Source organism: Martes martes (assembly GCF_963455335.1).
Source record: "Martes martes genome assembly, chromosome: 13".
In the NCBI taxonomy this organism is placed as follows: Eukaryota; Metazoa; Chordata; class Mammalia; order Carnivora; family Mustelidae; genus Martes; species Martes martes.
The window spans coordinates 69,191,141-69,214,785 of NC_137901.1; the positions used below are offsets into that span (position 1 = coordinate 69,191,141).

Below are 23,645 nucleotides of genomic sequence, written 5' to 3' on the forward strand. Positions count from 1 at the left end.
GTGCCCATTTTAATTATTATTTTTATTAACATATAATGTATTATTGGTCCCAGGGGTACAGATCTGTGAATCGTTAGGCTTACACACTTCACAGCACTCACCATAACACATACCCTCCCAAATGTCCATAACCCAACCACCCTCTCCACACACCTCTTCCCTGTAGCAACCCTCAGTTTGTTTCGTGAGATTAAGAGTTTCTTATGGTATGTCTTCCTCCCGATCCCATCTTGTTTCATTTTTTCCTTCCCTAACCCCCAAACTCCCCACTCTGCCTCTCAAATTCCTCATATCAGAGAGATCATAATTGTCTTTCTCTGATTGACTTACTTCACTCAGCATAATACCCTCTAGTTCCATCCACATCGTTGCAAATTCAATATTTCATTTGTTTTGATGGCTGCATAGTATTCCATCGTGTATATATACCACATCTTCTTTATCCACTCATCTGTTGATGGACATCTAGGTTCTTTCCATAGTTTGGCTATTGTAGACATTGCTGCTATAAACATTCGGGTGCATGTGCCCCTTCAGATCACTACATTTGTATCTTTAGGGTAAATACCCAGTAGTGCGATTGCTGGGTCGTAGGGTAGCTCTATTTTCAACTTTTTGAGGAATCTCCATGCTGTTTTCCAGAGTGGCTACACCAGCTTGCATTCCCACCAACAGTATAGGAGGGTTCCCCTTTCTCCGCATCCTCACCAGCATCTGTTGTTTCCTGGCTTGTTAATTTTAGCCATTCTGACTGGTGTGAGGTGGTATCTCATTGTGGTTTTGATTTGTATTTCCCTGATGCCGAGTAATGTGGAGCACTTTTTCACATGTCTGCTGGCCATCTGGATGTCTTCTTTGCAGACATGTCTGTTCATGTCCTCTGCCCATTTCTTGATTGAATTATTTGTTCTTTGGGTGTTGAGTTTGATAAGTTCTTTATAGATTTTGGATACTAGTCCTTTATCTGATAGGTCATTTGCAAATATCTTCTTCCATTCTGTCAGTAGTCTTGTTTTGTTGACTGTTTCCTTTGCTGTGCAACAGCTTTTGATCTTGATGAAGTCCCAATAGTTCATTTTTGCCCTTGCTTCCCTTGCCTTTGCCGATGTTTCTAGGAAGAAGCTGTTGCGGCTGAGGGTGAAGAGGTTGCTGCCTGTGCTCTCCTCAAGGATTTTGATGGATTACTGTCTCATGCTGAGGTCTTTCATCCATTTTGAGTCTATTTTTGTGTGTGGTGTAAGGAAATAGTCCGGTTTCATTCTTCCGCATGAGGCTGTCCAATTTTCCCAACACCATTTGTTGAAGAGACTGTCTTTCTTCCATTGGACATTCTTTCCTGCTTTGTCGAAGATTAGTTGACCATAGAGTGGAGGGTCTATTTCTGGGCTCTCTATTCTGTTCCATTGATATATGTGTCTGTTTTTGTGCCAGTACCACACTGTCTTAATGACTACAGCTTCTGTAATATACCTTGAAGTCTGGAATTGTGATGCCACTAACTTTGGGTTTCTTTTTCAACATTCCTCTGGCTATTCGGGGTCTTTTCTGGTTCCATATAAATTTTAGGATTATTTGTTCCATTTCTTTAAAAAAAATTGATGGTGTTTTGATGGGGATTGCATTAAATGTGGAGATTGCTTTAGGTAGCATAGACATTTTCACAATATTTGTTCTTCCAATCCATAAGCATGGAACGTTTTTCCATTTCTTTGTGTCTTCCTCAATTTCCTTCATGAGTACTTTATAGTTTTCTGAGTACAGATTCTTTGCCTCCTTGGTTAGGTTTGTTCCTAGGTATCTTATGGTTTGGGGTGCAATCGTAAATGAGATTGACTCAATTTCTCTTTTTTCTCTCTTGTTGTTAGTGTATAGAAATGCAACTGATTTCTGTGTGTTTATATCTTGACACTTACTGAATTCCTGTATGAGTTCTAGCAGTTTTGGAGTGGAGTCTTTTGGGTTTTCCACATAAAGCATCATATCATCTGCAAAGAGCGAGAGTTTGATGACTTCTTTGCCGATTCTGATGCCTTTTACTTCTCTCTGTTGTCTGATTGCTGAGGCTAGGACTTCTAGTACTATGTTGAATAGCAGTGGTGATAGTGGACATCCCTGCTGAAACACACCTGTTTTAAAACTGTTAATAGTGACTATCTGTATTGGTGGGGGGTTAGAGGTAGTGACATATTTTCTTAGTCCTCCGCATTTACAAAACTGACATTTTTACATGTATTATTCTGAAATCAGACAAAAACAAGAGCAATCGTGCATTTGAAAGAAAAACAAAAAACAAAACAAAAAAAAAAACAACCTCTGGTGCGCCTGCATGGCTTAGTCAGCTAAGCATCTGCCTTCGGCTCAGGTCATGACCCTAGAGTCCTGGAATGGAGCCCTGAGCTGCCACAGGCTCTCTGCTCAGCAGGGCACCTGCTTCTACCTCTCCCTTTGCCCCTACCCACTTCAGGTGCGCATGTACAGCTGTGTGCACACTCTTTCTCTCCAATAAATGAAATCTTAAAAAAAAAATAAGTAAAAAATAAAAACAAAAACACTTCTCAGTGTTCCAGTTTTCCACAAATCCTGACTCTACTACTCTGAGTAAATACCTTGATGACTACAATCTCTTTTCTCACCTGAAAAGTGAGGGTGTCATGCCTTCTACAGGGCTGCAAAGGTGGCCCTATGAGATAATACAGTGACCCAGAGGGTCACCAAGACCCTCAGTGACACCAGAGGGTCCACCAAGGTAGGAGGGGGCCACTGCTACTGGGCAGATGTACATAGACACTCCTTACCCTGGTTCATTATCCCCCTACTCCCTGGACCCAACAAGGCTCTGCACGGCTCATACTCCTAAGGGACAGAAGGCTTAAGGGAACAGTCAGGATCAAGGCAGGTGTTAGGGTGGAAATGGTCAGGGGACAGTAACAGGACAGGTCAGTTTGCAGATAGCAGCAGGCTTGCAGCAGGTTAGACACTGGACAGGCCTGCACATTTCTTTTTTTTTTTTTTTTTAAGATTTTATTTAATTTGACAAGACAGAGATCATAGGTAGGCAGAGAGAGAGGAAGGGAAGCAGGCTCACAGCTGGGCAGAGAGCCCGATGTGGGACTCGATCCCAGGACCCTGGGATCATGACCTGAGCTGAAGACAGAGGCTTTAACCCACTGAGCCACCCAGGCGCCCAGGCCTGCACATTTCAACTCAAAGCAGACCACATTAACTCTCATTCTAATTCTTAGTAGACTCACCACGTGGTCCTACTCAGGCTCTAAAGCCTCCTCCTAGTAGGCACTCAAATATTTGCGAAGTGAGTGGGTATGGGCATGTGTGACTGGTTTTGATTAACAGGCCAGCTGCTCACAAACTTCTCTTTGCAACACATCATGGGCCCTAGAGCTGTGCACCTATCCGTGGAGCCTTTTCTCCTCACCTCCTCCCTACCCTCATGTAAAGGAACCTCACCACACCAAGGCAGCATGGCAGAGATGAGCAATCTTCCCTGGGGGCTAGCTACTAAACACTGGCAGAACAAGAGAATGTGACCACATCCTCCTGTACCCAGAAGTGGGACAGTGGCTAGAGGCCAGAGAACCCTGGTTGGCTTAGGAAGTGCACAGAATAAAGGGAAGCAGGTCCTGAGCATGCCTAAGCTGCTGTCCTACTAAAACTTTCTCCTGGTCCTGGTAGAGACTATGAACTTCAACCTGACCACACAGCAATCCTGCTCAGGACAATTCTTCACTCCTGATCTGAATCTACTTTCTGCTTTTCAAGCACATTCACATCTATTTCCACTATGATTGTCACTCCACTTTATAGATCAGGCTATCACGCCAGGGAGGTTGGAGGACCTGCCCAAGGCCAGGCCACCATTCAGCGCCAAATTCAGACGTTCCAACACAACACTGGCACTCTTTTCACTTTTACATGTTATGCTTTAACATGTAGTTTTACAAAATTAAATACCTGGTCTTTGTTTTCCTTCAAGTTTATTGTGCAATGCTATAACTTTTGTGTTCTTTGAAGTGAGTGTGACGCATGCATTCATGCATTCAATCAATATATGTCTAGCACCAACTACATTTAAGGCTTGGGGCTACCAGCTGTGTGTGTGGAGGGAAGTCACAAAGACCACAGCCAAGCTGAGGCTCTGGAATCTGGAATAAGAGCTAAAGAAGACACATGGATAATTATAAGAATTCTTATCCAGGGGCTCCATCAAACTTGCCTGTTTTTCCTAAACAAAGCACCCTTTCAGAAATCTGGCTCCTAGACCCCTCAGTGATTATTTTTCCAAGATTTTATTTATTTATTTGACAGACCGAGATCACAAGTAGGCAGAGAGGCAGGCAGAGAGAGAGGAGGAGGCAGGCTCCCTGCTGAGCAAAGAGCCCGATGCAGGGCTTGATCCCAAGACCCTGGAATCATGACCTGAGCTGAAGGCAGAGGCCTTAACCCACTGAGCCACCCAGGCGCCTCCCACTCAGTGATTTAAATAGGATTTGGATCTGGACAGTGCCCAAGAATCTGTATTTTCTTTTCTTTTTTTTTAAGATTATTTATTTATTTATCTGACAGACAGAGATTACAAGTAGGCAGAGAGGCAGGCAGAGGGAGAGGAGGAAACAGGCTCCCTGCTGAGCAGAGAGCCCGATGCGGGGCTCGATCCCAGGACCCTGGGATCATGACCTGAGCCGAAGGCAGAGGCTTTAATCCACTGAGCCACCCAGGTGACCCAAGAATCTGTATTTTCAAATAAGTGCCCCTACCTTTCACATTAGATAATTCTTTGATGAAGTTTTGGAAACCCAGCTCCTAAACTCTACCAAAAGCACAAAGCAGTATGACACAACACAGAGTTAGGGAGGGACAGCGACCTCTGGGCCTGTCCTTCAAAATGTACAAATGTACAAACCCCAGCTACAGTACAAAGAAGTCAGATAAACTTGGGGGATGGGAGACAGACAAGTCAGCTGAGATCTCAGACCAGTCAGCACTTCTGGTCCATCTAAGACAGAACTGATCCTTAAAGAAACAAATTCATACTTAGTTTCAAAAAACATTCCTAAATTTGAGATGTCCAGGTTGGCACAAGTGGTACTGAGACTAAAGCAGATTTGCAATACTTAATGATCCCTTAGGAATGCAGAGCCTGGAAGCTGATATTGGCTGACCCAGCATCCTCACTCCTATTACCTTCCCAGAGCTGGCTTGGTCTACCTCACAGGAACTGAGCAAGGAGGAGAACACAAAAGTTGCATATCCCTTCAGGAAACACCGGGGAACGTGACCTCATGAAGAAATCTCTTCGTAGCATTCTTGTATTCAGTTCTCAGGTTCTAGAGAACTGCAGGTATTCAAAATCTGCCTTCTCAGTGCCTTTAAACTCTAAGAATTCCTGGACCAGCGTATGCTGAGGTGTCTAAGTTAATCCTAGTGATGACGATTATAAATTTGGGTGATAAATGACTAGCACGATCCCAGAGGATACCCAGAAGAGTTCTTGTTCCTGTGGGCACATACTTGTTCACGTGCCCTCACGTGGAAGCTTTCTGCCAGGAACTGTAGCTTGCCTGAGCCTATCTGTGCTGCTCATTAGGCTGCTGCTGGACCACATGTAGGCAGAGATGAGAACTACATTCTGAAAATGTCTACATCACACTCACAGAAGACTGGAGTAGGAAGAAATCTAAGTAAGTTGATTGGAACTTGGAACACACAGAAACAGGCTCTAAAATTTTAGAGTCTGAAAAAAAAAATAAAAATAAAAATAAAATTTTAGAGTCTGAATGTTGTTTAGGTAGGTCCCTAAAGAGAGGTCTGGCCCTCAAATACAGGACCATGGGCATGAATGACCTTCCAAGTCCCAAAGAACAGAGGAAGCTGAGATTGGCCTCTTTTCTTTGGGGGCAGCACTGCTCCTTTTCTATGGCATCCTTTAACCTCTCTATCTGCTCAACTAACCACTCACTTATCTTCAAAGATTTTTTTTTTAAGATTTTATTTATTTATTTGAGATAGAAGTGAAAGCACAAGCTGTAGGGAGGAGCACAGGGAGAGGGAGAAGCAGGTTCCCCGCTGAGCAGGGAGCCCAACTAGGACCCTGAGATCATGACCTGATCCAAAGGCAGGCAGATGCTTAACTGGATGAACCACCCAGACATACCATCTTCAAAGATTTACTAAAGATCTTATATGCCAAGCATTCAGGATACAGAGATAAAGGGTTTCAGTCTAAAGGGGGACACAGACAGGTAAACAAGGGAGCCTAGCTTGCTGAGTGCTGACGGAAATACGCATAGAGGGCATGACTTCAACGCATGCTGGGGAGACACAGAACACAGAAGTGGACAATGCACTGTGCCGGGTTCAGGGTGGCTGGAGCCCAGGGCACATATGGGTGTGTAAGGCAGCAAGGGCTGGGACTGAGGCAGAAGAAAGGCCTTAGATTCCTTGTGCCCTTCATATTTGAGTGGGGACTCTGGGATCAGCTATTCCTACTTTTTCACGTTGTCTTCGGTTACTTCTGCATAGAAAGGGTTTTTGTTTGTTTTGGCTTAAACTTCAATCCTTTCCCTTTTTTTTTTTTTTTTAAAGATTTTATTTATTTGACAGAGAGAGAGAGAGATCACAAATAGAGAGAGAGAGAGCAGGAAGCAGGCTCCCCACTAAGCAGAGAGCCCGATGTGGGGTTAGATCCCAGGACCCTGAGATCATGACCTGAGTTGAAGGCAGAGGCTTAACCCCCTGAGCCACCCAGGTGCCCCTTTTTTAAAGATTTTATTTATTTGAAAGAAAGAGTGAGAGAGAGAATGAGCCAGGGGGAGGGGAGGGGTAGAGGGAGAGGGAGAAGACTCCCCGCTGAGCAAGGAGCCCCATGCGGGACTTGATCCCAGGACCCTGGGATCACGACCCTAGCTGAAGGCAGATGCTTAACTGACTAAGCCACTCAGGCACCCCCTTTAGAGCTTTTCCTTCAAGCTTACCAGGTTTCATAAGAAAAGGTAAAGCAAGATCTGGATGATCAATGGTACAAACTTTCACGGGTCATCCGAGAGCTGCCTTTTATTATCCCTTCTATCATGGTCTTAAAATGTTCTTTATGGGGCACCTCCCCCCTGCTTGTGCCAGAGCTCACGTGCTCACACTCTCTTTCTAAAATAAATAAAATCTTTAAAGAACAAAACACAAAAACAAAACTAGCATAGCAGAGGAATTTGATGGCTTTGGGTTCAAATCTCAGCTCTGCCACTTACTTGGTAACTTTAGACATTATTTTCTGAGCCTTTATTTTACTCCTATGTGTAAAACGGGCTATTACCTTTCTCCCAGGACAGTTTATAAGAATTAAAGAAATAAAACAATAAGGCACTAGCACAGTGCCAGCAGACTTAAGTGCTTGAAAAATATTAATCTCACCCTCACTGTCAGATCTCACAAAGTACACAAAGATCCCACAAAATATTAAAAAGTCATACTTTTTTATATTCCCCACAGAGCTATGTAATCAGCAGGTACTTGGTTAATTTGCTTAATGAATGAGTCACAACTTCCCTTTCTGAATGGCCATCATTCTTTGAAGGCATAGTAGGTGCAACATCAGAACTGTGTACGAAAAAATCCAGAATGGGATCCACTTAATTTGATTCAGGCAAAATCAGATTTTCACCAAAAGTTTTAAAATCAGGAGCCATTTTTAATATTTATTATTACCATGAATAATGTCAGCTAACACACAGCATTCTTTACATGAATTATCTCATTTAATCTTCATAACCTACCTCTGCGGTTAAGTACTACCATACCATTGTTAGCATCCCCTGGGGTGTTAGATTAAGGGTTAAGAGTAGTTAGGTCATTTGATCAGAGCCAGTCAGAGGCAAAGCTTCCCAACTCCCAAGCCAATGTGCTTAACACATCTCAGTGAGCTGTTTGTGTGTCTCCGTCCTTGGTCCCAGCTTCCAGGTGCCTTACTCAGCACACGGTCAGGAACCTGAAGAACACCTCATAAATGTGCGTAGGCTGATAGATCTGATAGCCAGACTTAGAACTATACAACTCAAACAGACTCAATTTAGCCATCTGAAGTTGTGGAAATCAGTATCCTAAAAGAACAAAATATCCTTCAGGGACGTTTTTCAGAACTGGAAATATCACATAATCGTTTTAGAGTAATAAAGTTTAAGTATTGCTCAAAATTCTGAAACAAATGAAAAAGAAACATTTTTTGGTTTAAACTTCAGTCCTTTTCTTTTTTTTTTTTACGATTTTATCTATTTATTTGACAGAGAGAAAGATCACAAGTACAGAGAGAGAGAGCAGGAAGCAGGCTCCCCACTGAGAAGAGAGCCCGATTCGGGGTTTGATCCCAGGACCCTGAGATCATGACCTGAGTTGAAGGCAGAGGCTTCACCCGCTGAGCCATCCAGGCGATCTGCAACCAGAAAAAGCTTTGGGGTTTCCCAAATTGGTACCACCTCTATTAGAGATAACTACTGATACAGAGTGCTAATTATTCATTTATCTGTCTATTGCTTACTCTAAGTTAGACACCTCCTAGATCTGCCAGCACAGTGCCTGACACAAAGCAAATGTTTGATAAATGTATGTGAATGAACAATGGGGCTCTACCAATTTCAATTCAAACCAATTGCATAAAATATTGTATTAAAAAAAATCTTCAGGGGCGTCTGGGTGGTTCAGTGGGTTAAAGCCACTTCCTTTGGCTCAGGTCATGATCTCAGGGTCCTGGGATCGAGCCCTGCATCGGGTTGTCTGCTCAGCAGGGAGCCTACTTCTCCCCCATCCCCTCTGCCTGCCTCTCTACCTACTTGTGCTCCCTGTCTGTCAAATAAATTTAAAAAATCTTAAAAAAACAACTTCAGATTGGACAGATCTCAGTTAAGGGCTGTAGATTTCTAGTATAATACAGTGAAAGGAAAAATCTGGAACCAGAAGAACTAGTCTGACACTCAGCTCTGCCACTCACTAAGCCAGGGTCCTCACTTGCGAATAGAGTAACTGCGTCTGCCCTTCCTTTTTTTTTTAGGTTTTCAAAATGAGAGTTTTGCCTTTGTTTTCATGTGGTCAGTAAATCCTTATTAATACAGAATCTATAAAATCTCATTAATTCAGATTTTACCTGAGGCTGAGCTAAAGAGCTCTAAAATATCCTGAAGGTAGAGTATAAAAAGAAAATAAAAGATAAGATTTAACTAATTAAGGAGAAAACTTCCTAAGAGTTTAATAACACCTAGCTCATACTTGACAAAACAATGATCTCACTTCTCCTTTGAAAAGGAGGTCCAAAGGAGGACCATCAAGAGAACATATATAAGATAAACCAACTACAGTTTAAAGTAATAAAACCAAAATGATACCATTTTGAATAATAAGTAATACTGACTTTTACAAGTCAGGTTTGTGCCCTGAGCCACTTGATGTTACTTGTCAGAGCAGTTTGGGAAACATCTGGAGAATGCCAAGGACTATGCTCAATGCTCAATGATAAAAATAAATTAGATGAAGTTCTGGTTCCTGCCCTCAAGAAATCTATGGTCTAGTCATAATATAACTATCCTTTTAAAAAAAGAATCTCGCTGAAAAATGTGTCTGCAGAGCTGGTAGTGCTAAGAAAAGACAAGTAATTTTCCTGGGCTTTTGCCTAGGACCCACTCCCATATTGAGAGAGCTGTTCCTCTTTAAAAACTTCCCCCATGCCTATACCACACAGCACTTCTGAGGAGCAACTGGGAGCATGGATATCAAATAATCAGGTGCTACAGAGACTACCAGGGGAGTCAACCTGGTGACTGATACCAAGAGTGGAATGGCCAGCCAGACTACTAGACCATTTCCACAGACACAAGTCACAGCTTGCTGCTTCTGACCTCTGTGTGTCCTTAGACCACCATTCAGTCGTGCTTTCCTCCCACTGCTCAATGAGATGTACTCATGACATCCTAGCTGATGTGAAGAGTAGAAAAATGGGGGCCATGGTAGTAGCTATGTGACAATTCAGGCCACTTCAGAGACTCTTAAGCCAGAACCCACTTGGTAGCTTCTTCCCTCCTTTAAATACTACATTTCTGGGAATGATTTCTTAGATAAAACATCAAAGGCAAAGGCAACAAAAGAAAAAATAGACAAATTAGACTTCATGAAAATTTTAAAATTTTAAAATTTTGTTCATCAAAAGACACTAAACAGAATAAAAAGGCAATTCACAGAATGGGAGAAAATATTTGCAAATCATGTATCTGAGGGATCAATATCCAGAATATATGGAAAACTCCTAAAACTTGGGGCACCCTGGTAGCTCAGTTAAAGGTCTGCTTTTGGCTCAGGTCATGATCCCAGGGTCCTGAGATGAAGCCCTGCAGTGGGCTCCTTGCCAGTAAGGAGCCTACTTCTCCCTCTCCCTCTGCCCCTCCCTCTACTTGTGCTCTCTCTGTCAAATAAAAAAATAAAATCTTAAAAACAAACAAACAAAAAAAATCTCCTAAAACTTAACAACAATGAAACAACAGTCCATTTCAAAAATGGGCAAAGGAGGGGAGCTTGGATGGCTCAGTTGGTTAAGCATCTGGCTTCAGCTCAGGTCATGATCCCAGGGTCAAATTTCACATTGGGCTCCCTGCTGGGCGGGGGGGGGGGCGGCGGGGGAGGGGGGGGAGCCTGTCTTCTCCCTCTCCATCTGCCTGCTGCTCCCCTTGCTTATGCTCTCTGTCAAATAAATAGAATCTTAAAAAAAAAAAAAAGAATGGGCAAAGAACTTTATAGACATTTCTCCAAAGATATACAAGTGGCCAAAAACAACATGAAAAAATGCTCAACATCACTAATTACAAAAATCCAAATCCAAACTACAAAATACCACCTTATATCCATTAAGATGACTACTATAAAAACAAAATAAAGAAACAAAAACCAGAAAATAACAAGTGTTGCTGAGGAGGTGGAGAAACTGGAACCTTAGCGAACTTTCGTACTTTCAGTAGGAAAGTCAAATGGCACAGCTGCTGTGGAAAACACTATGGCAATTCCTCAAAAAATTAAAAATAGAATTACCATATGATCCAGCAATTCGGTTTCTGGGTATATAGCCATAAGAACTGAAAGCAGGGTCTTAAAGAAATATCTGCACACCCATGTTAATATTTCCATTATTTACAACAGCTAAAACATGGAAGCAACCCAAATATCCAGCCACACATAAATAAATGGATAAACAAAATGTGATATATGCATACCATGGAGTATTATTCAGTCTTAAAAAGGAAGAAAATTCTGACACATACCACAACATGGATGACCCTTGGAGACATTACGCTAAGTGAAATAAACTAGTTGCAAAAAAGACAAATACTGTAGGATTCCAGTCATATGAAGTACTTAGAAGAGTCATAATCACGGAGACAGAAAGTAGAACTGTGGTTGCCAGAGGTATGGGAAAGGAGGGAACGGTGAGTTACTGTGTTTGTTTGTTTAAAGATTTTATTTATTTATTTGACAAACAGAGATCACAAGTAGGCAGAGAGGCAGGCAGAGAGAGAGAGGGGGGAAGCAGGCTCCCTTGCTAAGCAGAGAGCCCGATGCGGGGGCTTGATCCCAGGACCCTGGGATCATGACCTGAGCCAAAGATAGAGGCTTTAACCCACTAAGTGACCCAGGAACCCCTGAGTTACTGTTTAATGGGTACAAAAGTTTCAGTTTTGCAAAATGAAGAGTTCTGGAGATGGATGGTGGTAATGGCTGCATGACAATATGAATGTACCTAATACCACTGAACTATACACTTAAAAATGGTTAAGATGATAAATTTTTTTAAGATGATAAATTTTATTATGTGTATTTTACTACAATAAAAAAATTGGAAAAAAGATCCCTATGTTTCCACAAAGTGTCATTTATTTTATGATTCCATTAACAGAAAACATCTACAACAGGAGTTCCTGGCTGGCTCAGCTGGTAGTGTGTGTGACTTTTTTTTTTTTTTTTAAGATTTTATTTATTTATTTGACAGAGAGAGACACAGCAAGAGAGGGAACACAAGCAGAGGGAGTGGGAGAGCGGAAGCAGGCTTCCCGCTGAGCAGGAACCCCAATGTAGGGCTTGATCCCAGGACGCTGGGATCATGACCTGAGCTGAAGGCAGACACTTAATGACAGGGCCACCCAGGTGCCCCAGTGTGTGTGACTCTTGAACTCATGATAGGTGTGGAGCCTACTTAAAAATTTAAAAAAATACAATAAAAATGGGTGAATGCTGTCTTAATTAAAAAAAAAAAAAAAGAAAAGATCTACAATAGACAAATTCATAGAGATAAAAAGTGGATTAGAAGTTACCAGGAGCTAGGATGAAGGGGGAATGGGAAGTTACTGTTTAATGGGTACAGAGTTTCTGTTTGGTGTAATGATAAAGCTTTGGAAACACATAGTGGTGATGGTTGCACACACTGTGAATATACTTAATGCCACCAAATTAACTGTACACTTAAAAATGGTTAAATGATAAATTCTGTTATGTATATTTTATTTTATTTTTTTTTAAATTTTTTATTTATTTGACAGAGATCACAAATAGGCAGAGAGGCAGACCGAGAGAGAGAGAGAGAGAGAGAGACGGAAGCAGGCTCCCCGCCAAGCAGAAGAGCCCGATGCAGGACTCGATCCCAGGACCCTGAGACCATGACCCGAGCCGAAGGCAGCGGCTTAACCCACTGAGCCACCCAGGTGCCCCTGTTATGTATATTTTATCACAATAAAATATTGTGATATGCTCCTTATTAGAAAGAAACCAGACTTCCACTCACTAAGAACATGCTGAGTCATTGTTCTATATACCCAAGCAATACTTATTAACTTACTGAATAACTGAATGGTTAAGTGTATGTATCAGAAGTAATGCTTACAAAAAAGGCTGGCAAAAGCACAGAGACATCAACATTAAAATGCTAACAGGAGGGGCCTCTGTGTGGCTCAGTCCTTCCTTAGAGAGTATGACTCTTGATCTCAGGGTGTGGGCTCGAGCCCCACCTTGGGTGTAGAGATTACTTAAAAATAAAAAAATCTTTAAAAAATGCTATCAGGAAAAAGCAAGCTATAGAACTATGTGCACTGAATGGTTCTAACCATTAAAAATGTACACACTGGGGGAGAAACAAAGAAATAAAGCAACTTAATAAAGGCTCTTTTCAGAAACAATTTGGGTAGGAAGAGAGGGAAACTTTTCTGTATTTCCCAAAATGAGCACATATTATCTTCACAATTAAAATTACTGTTTTGTGCCTCTCACCCAAAATAGTTTCAACTTAGAACTTCCTAATTGTTTCAAAAAACAAGTTCCAAAGTTATGTGTCCTTTTTAAGGTACTGTGATACCAATTAATAGGGGAAATAGGGCTTATTAAAAACCAAAATTAACTGTGGAGAATGTATTTAGGTTGAAAGAAACCTCTGTATTTCATTTAGCCCTAATTCCTCGTTAAACAGCTCTGACTTCTTCACAACATAGTTCCAACCCTAGGTTGATCAGTGAACAAAGAAAAATTTAATGATGGTCAGCAGAACCCCCCCTACAGCTGCAAAGGTACCTCTCTACAAACTCCTCACAGAACACTGTGTAATTTATAGTACAGAGACACACACACAAAAAAATCACTTCAAAGAAGAAAGTATTAAATAGAACTTATTGTGAATAAATCATCAGTGTAGCTGATTACCAAGTCTAATCTAATCAGTGCACATATTTCCTTTGACTAAGCTGGTGATGTCCTTTTAATTTTCTATTTTAGCATCTGTCTAACTGCACCTCTCTCCACCACATTTCCCATTATTTTTAAGAATATGTTCAATATCTCCAGAGACAACCTGCCTGGTACCTGATCCAGCCACTTGCTTCTTTAAGCTTTTCATTAATATCTTGTTTTCTGCTCAACTTCACCAACCCCCGTCTGTGGCCAGGCTCTAAAATTTGTCATTAACTATTACTGGACTATTAAAACATGTATTTCAGTAGTCTCATCATCTGACCACCACTTCCCAAATTCTAGCAAACTCCTTCTTAACTGTTCAGTTTGATAAGACTTCAAATACCTGGGATGGCTGGTTCACTAACTTTATCCTCTTTATACTGCAAACTAAGGCTCAAGTCCTTTCTTCCTTTTTATCTTATTTAGATCTCATGGTCCATCCTTTTCTCCATATGCATACCTCCATAATTTCCTTCCCCCCACCTTAGTTTCCATAAAGGACTTACTTTAAAAAATGTAAACCAGTAAAATAATGCCTTCCTACTTATTGATATATTAAAAGAATTGAATAGGCCTACAAGAAGATTTTCTGCTGATCAACTTACCTTGAATTTATGACCTCAAGACCCCTTGCAATTTTTTTTTAAAGATTTTATTTATTTAACAGAGAGACAGCGAGAGAGGAAATACAAGCAGGGGAGTGGGAGAGGGAGAAACAGGCTTCCCGCTGAGCAAGGAACCTGAGCAGAAGTTAGACACCCAACAACTAACTGAGCCACCCAGGTACCTCAAACCCCTTGCAATTTTTAGCAATCCTTTCACCATATTTTGAGTCAATGTAATTTATGAGTCTGTGATGGCTGTTTCATAGCTTTCTACTCCTTCAGTTATAAACAGCCCCTACTTTCTCTTCACCTTCACTAATGACCATCCTTATTATTTCCCTGAAAAAAACAAAAAACAAGAGAGCTGCCTTATCTTTCTACTTCCAAACAGGACGACTTGGCTCTGTCTGTAGTCTTCTTCTTTCTCTCTTTACTACCACGCATGAACTATCTCTGCTCTTAACTAAGGTTAAACTACCCACTCATACCATGGATTACATTTTCTCTCACCTGTTCAAGGTATTTGCTCCCCAAAATATATCTTTTTCCTTGCATCTTTTAAAGTTTGGCATTTGGCTAAATATTTTCTTATTTCTAAATCAATAAGAAAAATCTATGTTATCTATACTGTAATGTCTCCCATCTTAATTTCTATATACTTTATTAAAATACTTGATAAATGAGTGAATTACTCAATTAATGGTTCTCAGGAATATGCCTATATTTGGTTCCTAATTGTGAGGATTATCATATCTCATTCCTCATTCCCCAGTCCTTCTAATCTTTGGAAAAGGAAACATATCCTTTCTTTTCTTTCTTTCTTTTTTTTTTTTTTTAAGATTTTATTTATCTGTCAGAGAGTTTCAGGTCCCTAATGCTAGAAACGCTCTTTATCTGGTATAAGTCTGAAGTAAAAGGGGAATGGTGTGCATTAGTCTAACTGAATAATTCCTCTTAGTTAAATGTAAAGATTCTGCATTTTGGACTACATTTTTTTATTAAGGACATGAATTCTACCAACAAATAAAATGCTGGAGGAAAATGCAGACAACCCTTGTTTGGTACAGTAAAGCAGAACAATAAAAATGCAAGCTGATACTAAGAAAAATGGTCATAATAATCAATGGGAAAATCACAATTGTCTGTGAATTTTAAAAATTTTATCACATTAAAAACACTCTTACTATTGGTACACATGCTTAGTGAAGTGAAAAAGTAAAATTAATACTCATTTAGTTTACTATAACTTAAAACATTAGAAACATTGAAAATTAAAGTGTCTTTTTTCTTTGTAAAAACTTTCTTTTAAAGAGAGGGGGAGGGGCAGAAGGAGAGGGACAGATAAAATCTTTTTTTTTTTTTTAAGATTTTTATTTATTTATTTGAGAGAGCACGAGAGAGAGCAGAGAGCACAAGTTGGGAAGAGGTGGAGAGGGGCAGAGGGAAAGGAAGCAGCAGATTCCCCACCAAACAGGGAGTGACGTGAGACTTGATCCCAGGACCCAGAGATCATGATCTGAGCTAAAAGTAGATGCTTAACCCCAAGGGAGAGGCTCCACACACAATGCAGAGCCAGATGCAGGGCCTGATCTCACAACCCTGAGATCATGACCTAAGCCAAAATCAAGAGTTGGATGCTTACCCAACTGAGCCATCCAGGCGCCCCTGTTTTATTTTTTAATTATATGTTCAAGATGGTCTGGGTATAGCCAAATGCTCTGGAGTCAAAAGAGGCATGGGTGCACTGGTAGCTCTGCCACCCCAAGCAGGTGCCCAATATCACTGACTCCTCTACTCCTTGACTGTGACCAGACAACCACCAGAGTAGCTCTCAGATGTCAGGACTTCCTAGAGGTCTTATCACATTTCAAATAATACTGTAGTACCCCTTGTACTTGACTATGGCCATCCCACCTCTGCATGATCAGCAGTGGTTGGAGCTGAGAGAAGCTCTGAACGGTCAGCAGTTTCAAAGGGACAATTACTCTGCACTTCAGCATGTTCAAATCCAACCTCATTCAGATCAGGGAGTTACTGGCATTGCCCCAGATTTTGCAGTTCAGCTCACTCTCAGTTACTTCAAGGGGCTTCAGGCAATCTGCAAACTCTTTTAATATTTACATGTAAAACTGTGTGTGATAACAAATAACTCAATTACAAAACAGACAAAGGATTTGAATAGACATTTCTCCAAAGACACACAGATGGCCAATATGCACATGAAAAGATGTTCAACATCATCAGTCATTAGGGAAATGAAAATAAAAACTACAATTAGATGCCACTTTGCAACCACCAGGGTGGCTACAATAATAACAACAAAAAGAGACAATAACAAGTGTTGAAGAGGATGTGGAGAAAATGGAACCCTCACATATTGCTAATGGGAATGTAAAATGGTGCAGCTGCTGTGGAAAACAGTTTGGCAGTTCTTCAAAAAGTTAAACATTGAGCTGCCATATGACCCAGCAAATTCCACTCCTAAGGAGACACATCTAGGAGGACTGAAATAATGTTCAAACAAAAATGTGCACATGAATGTTCACAGAAGCATTAGTCATAATAACCAAAGGGCAGAAACAACCTAAATGTCAATCAATTAATGAATGGATAAACAAAATGTGCTGTAACCATACAATGAAATATTATTCATCAAATATAATGAAGTACCAATACAGGCCACAACATGGATGAACCTTATGAAAACATATGCTTAATGAAAGAAGTCAGACACAAAAAGCCACACATTGTAAAAAGGGCACATACTATATGAAACCGTATTAGTGACTGCCAGGGGATGGAAGAGGAGGGAACAAGGAGTGACTGCAAACATGTGCAGGTTTTCTTTGGGGGGACATGAAAATGGTCTGGGATTAAAACATTGGTGATGATCATACAACCTTGTGAACATACTAAAAACTACTGAATTGTACTCTTTAAATGGTGAATTTTATAATATGTGAATTCTGTTTTTAAAAAAAATCAACAGGGGCACCTGGGTGGCTCAGTGGGCTAAAGCCTCTGCCTTTGGCTCAGGTCGTGATCCCAGGGTCCTGGGATCGAGCCCCGCATCGGGCTCTCTGCTTGGCAGGGAGCCTGTATCCTCCTCTCTCTCTCTCTGCCTGCCTCTCTGCCTACTTGTGATCTCCGTCTGTCAAGTAAATAAATAAATCTTAAAAAAAAAAAAAATCAACAGACATTCTACAAAATAACTGGTCAGTCCTCTGCAAAAGTTTACAGTCGGGGCGCCTGGGTGACTCAGTCTGTTAAACCTCCGCCTTCAGGGGCGCCTGGGTGGCTCAGTGGGTTAAAGCCTCTGCCTTCGGCTCAGGTCATGATCCCAGAGTCCTGGGATTGAGTCCCCCATCCCCACCCCATGAGGCTCCCTGCTCAGTGGGGAGCCTGCTTCTCCCTCTGCCCCTTCCCCCGGTTTATGCTTTCTCTCTCTCTCAAACAAATAAATAAGACCTTAAAAAAATAAAGTTTACAGTCATGAAAGACAAAAAAGACTTGAGGAGGGGTGCCTGGGTGGCTCAATGGATTAAGCCTCTGCCTTCAGCTCAGGTCATGATCTCAGGGTCCTGGGATTAAGCCCTGCATCAGGCTCTTTGGTTAGCAGGGAGCCTGCTACCCCCTCCCCCTCTGTCTGCCTCTCTGCCTACTTGTGACTTCTCTGTCAAATAAATAAGTAAAATCTTTATATATATATATTAAAAAAAAAAAAGACCAGGAACTGTCTCAGATCACTAGAGACTCAGGAGACTTGACAACTAAATGCAATGTGGGAAACTGGGCTGGATCCTGGAACAGAAAAAGAACATTAGCAGACAAATGGTTAAATCTGAATAAAGTCTATAGATTAGTTAGTAGTATTGTATTAATGTTAAATTACTTATTTAGATAATTTTAACATGGCTATGTAAAATGTTAACATTAGGGAAAGCTGGGTGAAAAGTATACAGGAAGTTTGTGTATTATTTTTGTAAGTCTAAAATTATTTCAAAATAAAATAAATTATACAAAAGTTTGAAAATGTTAAAAAAGGGGACGTCTGGGTGGCTCAGTTGTTTAGGCAGCTGCCTTCGGCTCGGGTCATGATACCAGGGTCCTGGGATCGAGTCCCGCATTGCACTCCCTGCTCAGCAGAGAGCCTGCGTCTCCTTCTCCCTCTGCCTGACCTTCTGACTGCTTGTGCTCTCTCTCTCTCTGTGTCAAAGAATAAATAAAATCTTAAAAAAAAAAAAAGTTAAAAAAGTTAAAAATGTAAAAAAGTCAAAGAGTTAAAAAATGTACATGAAAAAACTTAAAAAAAATGTACACAATGCAAGTCAGGAGCTGGTAAATTCTTTCTGTAAAATGCCATACCGTAAATACTTTAGACTGTAAACCGTATGGTCTTTGGGGGAACCACTCAACTCTTCTGCCAAAGATGATATGTAAATTAATGGGTGTGGCTGTATTCCAATAAAATCTTATTTACAGTTTTAATTTTCCTGTAATTTTCACATATCACAAAACGTTATTCTTTTTTGGATTTATTCCCCACCGTTTAAAAATATAAAATCCGCCCTAGCTATATGCCATGCAAAAACAGGCAACAGAGCCAGATTTGGCCTGCATACCATAAACTGCAGACTCTCCAGATGAGAATTTGCCAATGTAAGGGGCACCAGGGTAGGTCCAGTCTGGAAAAGCATGAGACTCTTGATCTCAGGGTCATGAGTTCAAGCCCCAGATTAGGTGTAGAGACTACTTAAATAAATTAAAAAAAAAAAAAAAAAAGAATTTGCCAATGTGTGCGTCAATTAAAAAAGAAGTGTTGCATGCACATTAATTAAGTTTGGCAACGCAAGGTTAAACAAGATTAGGTATGTTTCTTTATTATAGGACATCTCAATACATTTAATGTGGTATTATACGCTGAGAAGTTCCAAGAAAAGATAATGATATACAGCATTTTCCAAACTTATTTTTACTATGGAACACTTTTTTTCAGAGGCATTGCTTCCGAGTAGTGGCCTGAAGAACACACTTTGGAAATGCTGATTCAGGTTACTTTTTTATTTATTTTTTATTTTTTTATTTTTTTTTTAAAGATTTTATTTATTTATCTGACAGACAGAGATCACAAGTAGGCAGAGAGAGAGAGAGGAGGAAGCAGGCTCCCTGCCGAGCAGAGAGCCCGATGCGGGGCCAGATCCCAGGACCCTGGGATCACGACCTGAGCCGAAGGCAGAGGCTTTAATCCACTGAGCCACCCAGGCACCCCCAGGTTACTTTTTTTTTTTTTTTTTTTTAAAGATTTTATTTATTTATTTGACAGACAGAGATCGCAAGTAGGCAGAGAGGCAGGCAGAGAGAGAGAGGAGAAAGCAGGCTCCCTGCGGAGCAGAGAGCCCGATGTGGGGCTTGATCCCAGGACCCTGGGATCATGACCTGAGCCCAAGGCAGAGGCTTTAACCCACTGAGCCACCCAGGCACCCCAGGTTACTTTTTTAAAAGGAAAATTTCAGATTAATAAGTATTAAAGATATCACCAAATTATGATCATTTTAAACCAGCACCTGGATAATATCTGAATAAGAATTTCACAATTTTGTTTTTAATCCTAGGAAACACAAACAAAGCAGGAAGGTAAACACAAGCAGGAAGTCTTAGCTCAAACACAATCTATTTTTTGGGAGGGGGATAGGATGTGAGCAGAACTGGGTCATAATATAGAATCTTTGCTCCACAGGGCACTCTAAATATTCTTACAGGTTTTTTTTTTTTTTTTTTTTTTTTATTTATTTGACAGAGAGACAGAGAGCACAAGCAGGCAGAGAGGCAGGCAGAGAGAGAGGAGGAAGCAGGCTCCCCACCGAGCAAGGAGCCCGATGCGGGGCTCGATCCCAGGACCCCGGGATCATGACCTGAGCCGAAGGCAGCGGCTTAACCCACTGAGCCACCCAGGCGCCCCTCTTACAGGTTTTGAAAACGCGATCTGCTTTTAGGAACTTCAACATTCGATTAGAAAACTAAAGACAGGGATGCCGGGGTGTCTCAGTCGGTTAAGCCGCTGCCTTCGGCTCAGGTTATGATCCCAGAATCCTGGGATAGAGTTCCACACCCGGCTCCTTGCTGGAGGGGGGGCCTCTTTCTCTCTCTGCCTCTGCCTGCCACTCTGCCTGCTTGTGGGCCCGAGCTCGCTTGCCCACGCTCTCTCTCTCCAAATAAATAAATAAAATTTTAAAAAAAGAAGAAGAAAAAGAAAACTAAAAATGATCTAGGGATGCATGGGTGGCTCGGTCAGCTCAGGTCATGATCTCAGGGTCCAAGCATGAGCCCTGGGGCTCTGCACTCAGTGGGGAGTATGCTTGTCCCTCTGCACTGTTCCCCACCCCCACAGCTCTGCTCTCCCTCTCTCAAATAAAGAAATAAGATCTAAAAAAGAAAAGAAAACTAAAGATATGCTAGAAGCATTACCTGTAGATTATACATTAGGGAGAATGAACTGGCAGGCAAGTCAAATCCCTAGGAGGACTGGTTTCAAATGCTGGATGAAAAGTTAGCTGACAGATTGCAAAAATTCTCTCATTAGATACAAGAGCTATATAATACATTGGTGGAGAGAAGATTAAAGAGGGATTTATGACCCAGGGAGGAAAGGCTGGCCTGAACAACCCTGAGGGGCCCTTCTTGACAGAGGCTCCTCAATTCTATGATCCAAAGAGTTCACTGGCTTCTCCTGATCAAACAGTCTCTCTTTCTCTCTCTCTCTTTTAAAAGATTTTATTTATTTGAAAGAGAAAGAGAGATCATGAGCAGGGGGCAGAAGAAGAAGTAGACTCCCCGCTGAGCAAGGAGCCCAATGCGGGACTTGATCCCAGGAGCCCAGGATCAAGACCTGAGCCGAAGGCAGATGCTTAACTGACTGCGCCACTCAGGTGCCCTCAAACACAAAGTCTTTAACAGCATTTCCAAGTTATTCTAAGAACATAAGCTAAGAACATAATACCTCCTTAGTTATTCAACAACATTTAAGGAGCCCTTATTAGATGGGCCATTCCAAAGTCCCTGAAAAGAAAAGATGGTGCAGGATCTCCTGGGTGGCTCAGTGGGTTAAAGCCTCTGCCTTCGGCTCAGGTCATGATCCCAGAGTCCCCGGATCGAGCCCCACAGGATCGAGCCCCACATCGGGCTCTCTGCTCAGCAGGGAGCCTGCTTCCTCCTCTCTCCCTCTGCCTGCCTCTCTGCCTACTTGTGATCTCTGTCAAATAAATAAATCTAAAAAAAAAAAAAAGATGGTGCACAGGGACAGATTACATTAATTCACACCACTGGCCTTACTTCTAGAAAATGTAGGCTGTGGGGGGATGGAGGTGTCAAGAAAAGAGGGCAGAAAATGTAAGTCAGTCAGCACCAGAAAGGTTTAAAGAGTTACTTAGAATCAGACATTTCAGGTTGGAAAGGACCTCTATCTAATATCTATATACTTTCTTTAACTGGAAGTTCATTACTTTTGGAGCCAATCCATTCCATTGCTGGTCACCTCTGACCAGCATTAAGTTCTTCTATTAAACCAAGAGAATCCGCCTACTGGTCCGAGCTCTGCCACTTTCATCCCCAAGGATAAAAAGTGAAGCACTCTTCACCGTAACAATTGTTTTCCGTTTTTAAAGACAGTTTCCTTCTACTTTTCTTTTCTGGGCTAAACATCCCAATGCTTTCAAAGATCCAGAGACAGCTCCAGCTGCCTCAAAGCAAAGAATACGGATATCTAGTACTCACAGCAGGAAAGCACTTCAAATCAGTGGCCTTCAAACATCAGTGTGTACACCCCCGAGGTGTTATGTTCAAAACGTTCCCAGGTTCCGACCCAGATTCTAAATCAGAAGTCTTATTTGAGAACGGCACTGTAAAGCATGCACCTCAAGACATTTCAAAACAGACCAGTATAAGAACCATATTTTAGGCATAATGCCCTGTTTTACAAACGAGGAAACTGAGGCTCAACAAAGGGAATGGATTGGGCCCATAACGCACAACTGGCTGTATGCAGCGAAGTCTCTCGGCTCTCTCACTCCCAAGCCCAACTGTGCAAAATCATTTAAAGCACATCCACCTGAGAAAGGCTGTCTTGAGCCGGGGACAGAAAGTGAGTTAGAGTGAGTTCCTTCCCGGAAAGGAGAGCTCGTGGTTGTCTTTTTCCTTCTCGGGGCCTCAGTTTCCCAAAACTAAAATCACAGGATAAAAGACCACAACGCCGACTGCACCTCTCTTCTGAGGCGGAGGGTCCCAAACAGAGCGGGGGTTGTTGTCTCTGCGCCGCTGGGCCAGGTGTCTCAGCCCGTGGGCCCGGTTAAGGCAGAAATAAGGCAGAAACCGTGCCCGCGTCCCTCAACTTCGACAGCCCCTAAACTACCACCCGAGCCCACCACGTACCTGCCTCTGGTCAGCTAACACCGCTGAGGCCAACCCAGCTTATCCGTCCGGCCGATGCCCTGCCACTCCGTCTCTTCAGGCTGTCGGGTAAGAACTGAGATCACTCCTACGCAGACTCCGGTCACCTGACGCAAAGCCGCCCCTCTCCTAGGACTTCCGGCCATAACCGGAAAAGGTTGGTCCGCTGCGGGGTTCTCCCGCCCAGGTCAGGGGCTCTAAGGTTCCGCCTGAGCGCAGGAAGCGGAGAAACAGGGACTGGTGGGCTGCTTTTTCAAAGAGCCTGAGTCAGGGCAGGGAAAGTACCAGCTAAGCTTAGAACATCTTGTTGAATCGGAATGTAAGAATGATGGGAATCAGAATGATGAGAACGTGTTAAAAGACACAGGAGCTAACTTGAAGGAGATACCACTGACCAAATAGGGTCAATTTGATCATCAAAATACATGATAGTGACAGAGTGTAACTAATGAAATAAAATGGTAACTCACGAGTCTTTGCTGATATAAATAAAGAAGTAAATAGATAAGGAGAAGGGAAAACCCCTCCTTTTAGTAGAATCCCAACTAACAAAACTGACGAAGTTAGAAAAACAATAATGAATGGTAGAACTAGAGGAACAGGGTAATTACACATTAAAAGTGTCTCCCATAAATTACTTATTGATTACGAAAGGAAAATGGTAATTGTACAGAGGTATAACCTCGAAGAGCAAGTGAATCAAAATGATCCAAATTATAGGTCAAGTAAAGATCATGGTCCTTCCAATAAGATGCACTGATAAGGACACATCTCTTCTGTGATATTTCTGTCAAAAATGTATAACCCAAATCTCACAAGGAAGCATGAAATAATCCCAAATTG

The 23,645-nt window shown here is 41.7% G+C and overlaps 1 protein-coding gene across 2 annotated transcripts in view; it reads right to left on the bottom strand.

Annotated features, from left to right (window-relative positions):
- RNF185 (ring finger protein 185) overlaps positions 1–22,911 on the bottom strand; it is a 39,819-nt gene extending 16,908 nt beyond the window's left edge. Inside the window, exon 1 of one of the 2 annotated variants that reach the window (XM_080822050.1) lies at positions 22,785–22,911. The gene's annotated coding sequence lies outside the window, so the exon portion shown is untranslated. The remainder of the gene's footprint in view (positions 1–22,784) is intronic. The other variant, XM_080822049.1, reaches the window with a different exon arrangement.
- Positions 22,912–23,645: the final 734 nt, after the last annotated feature.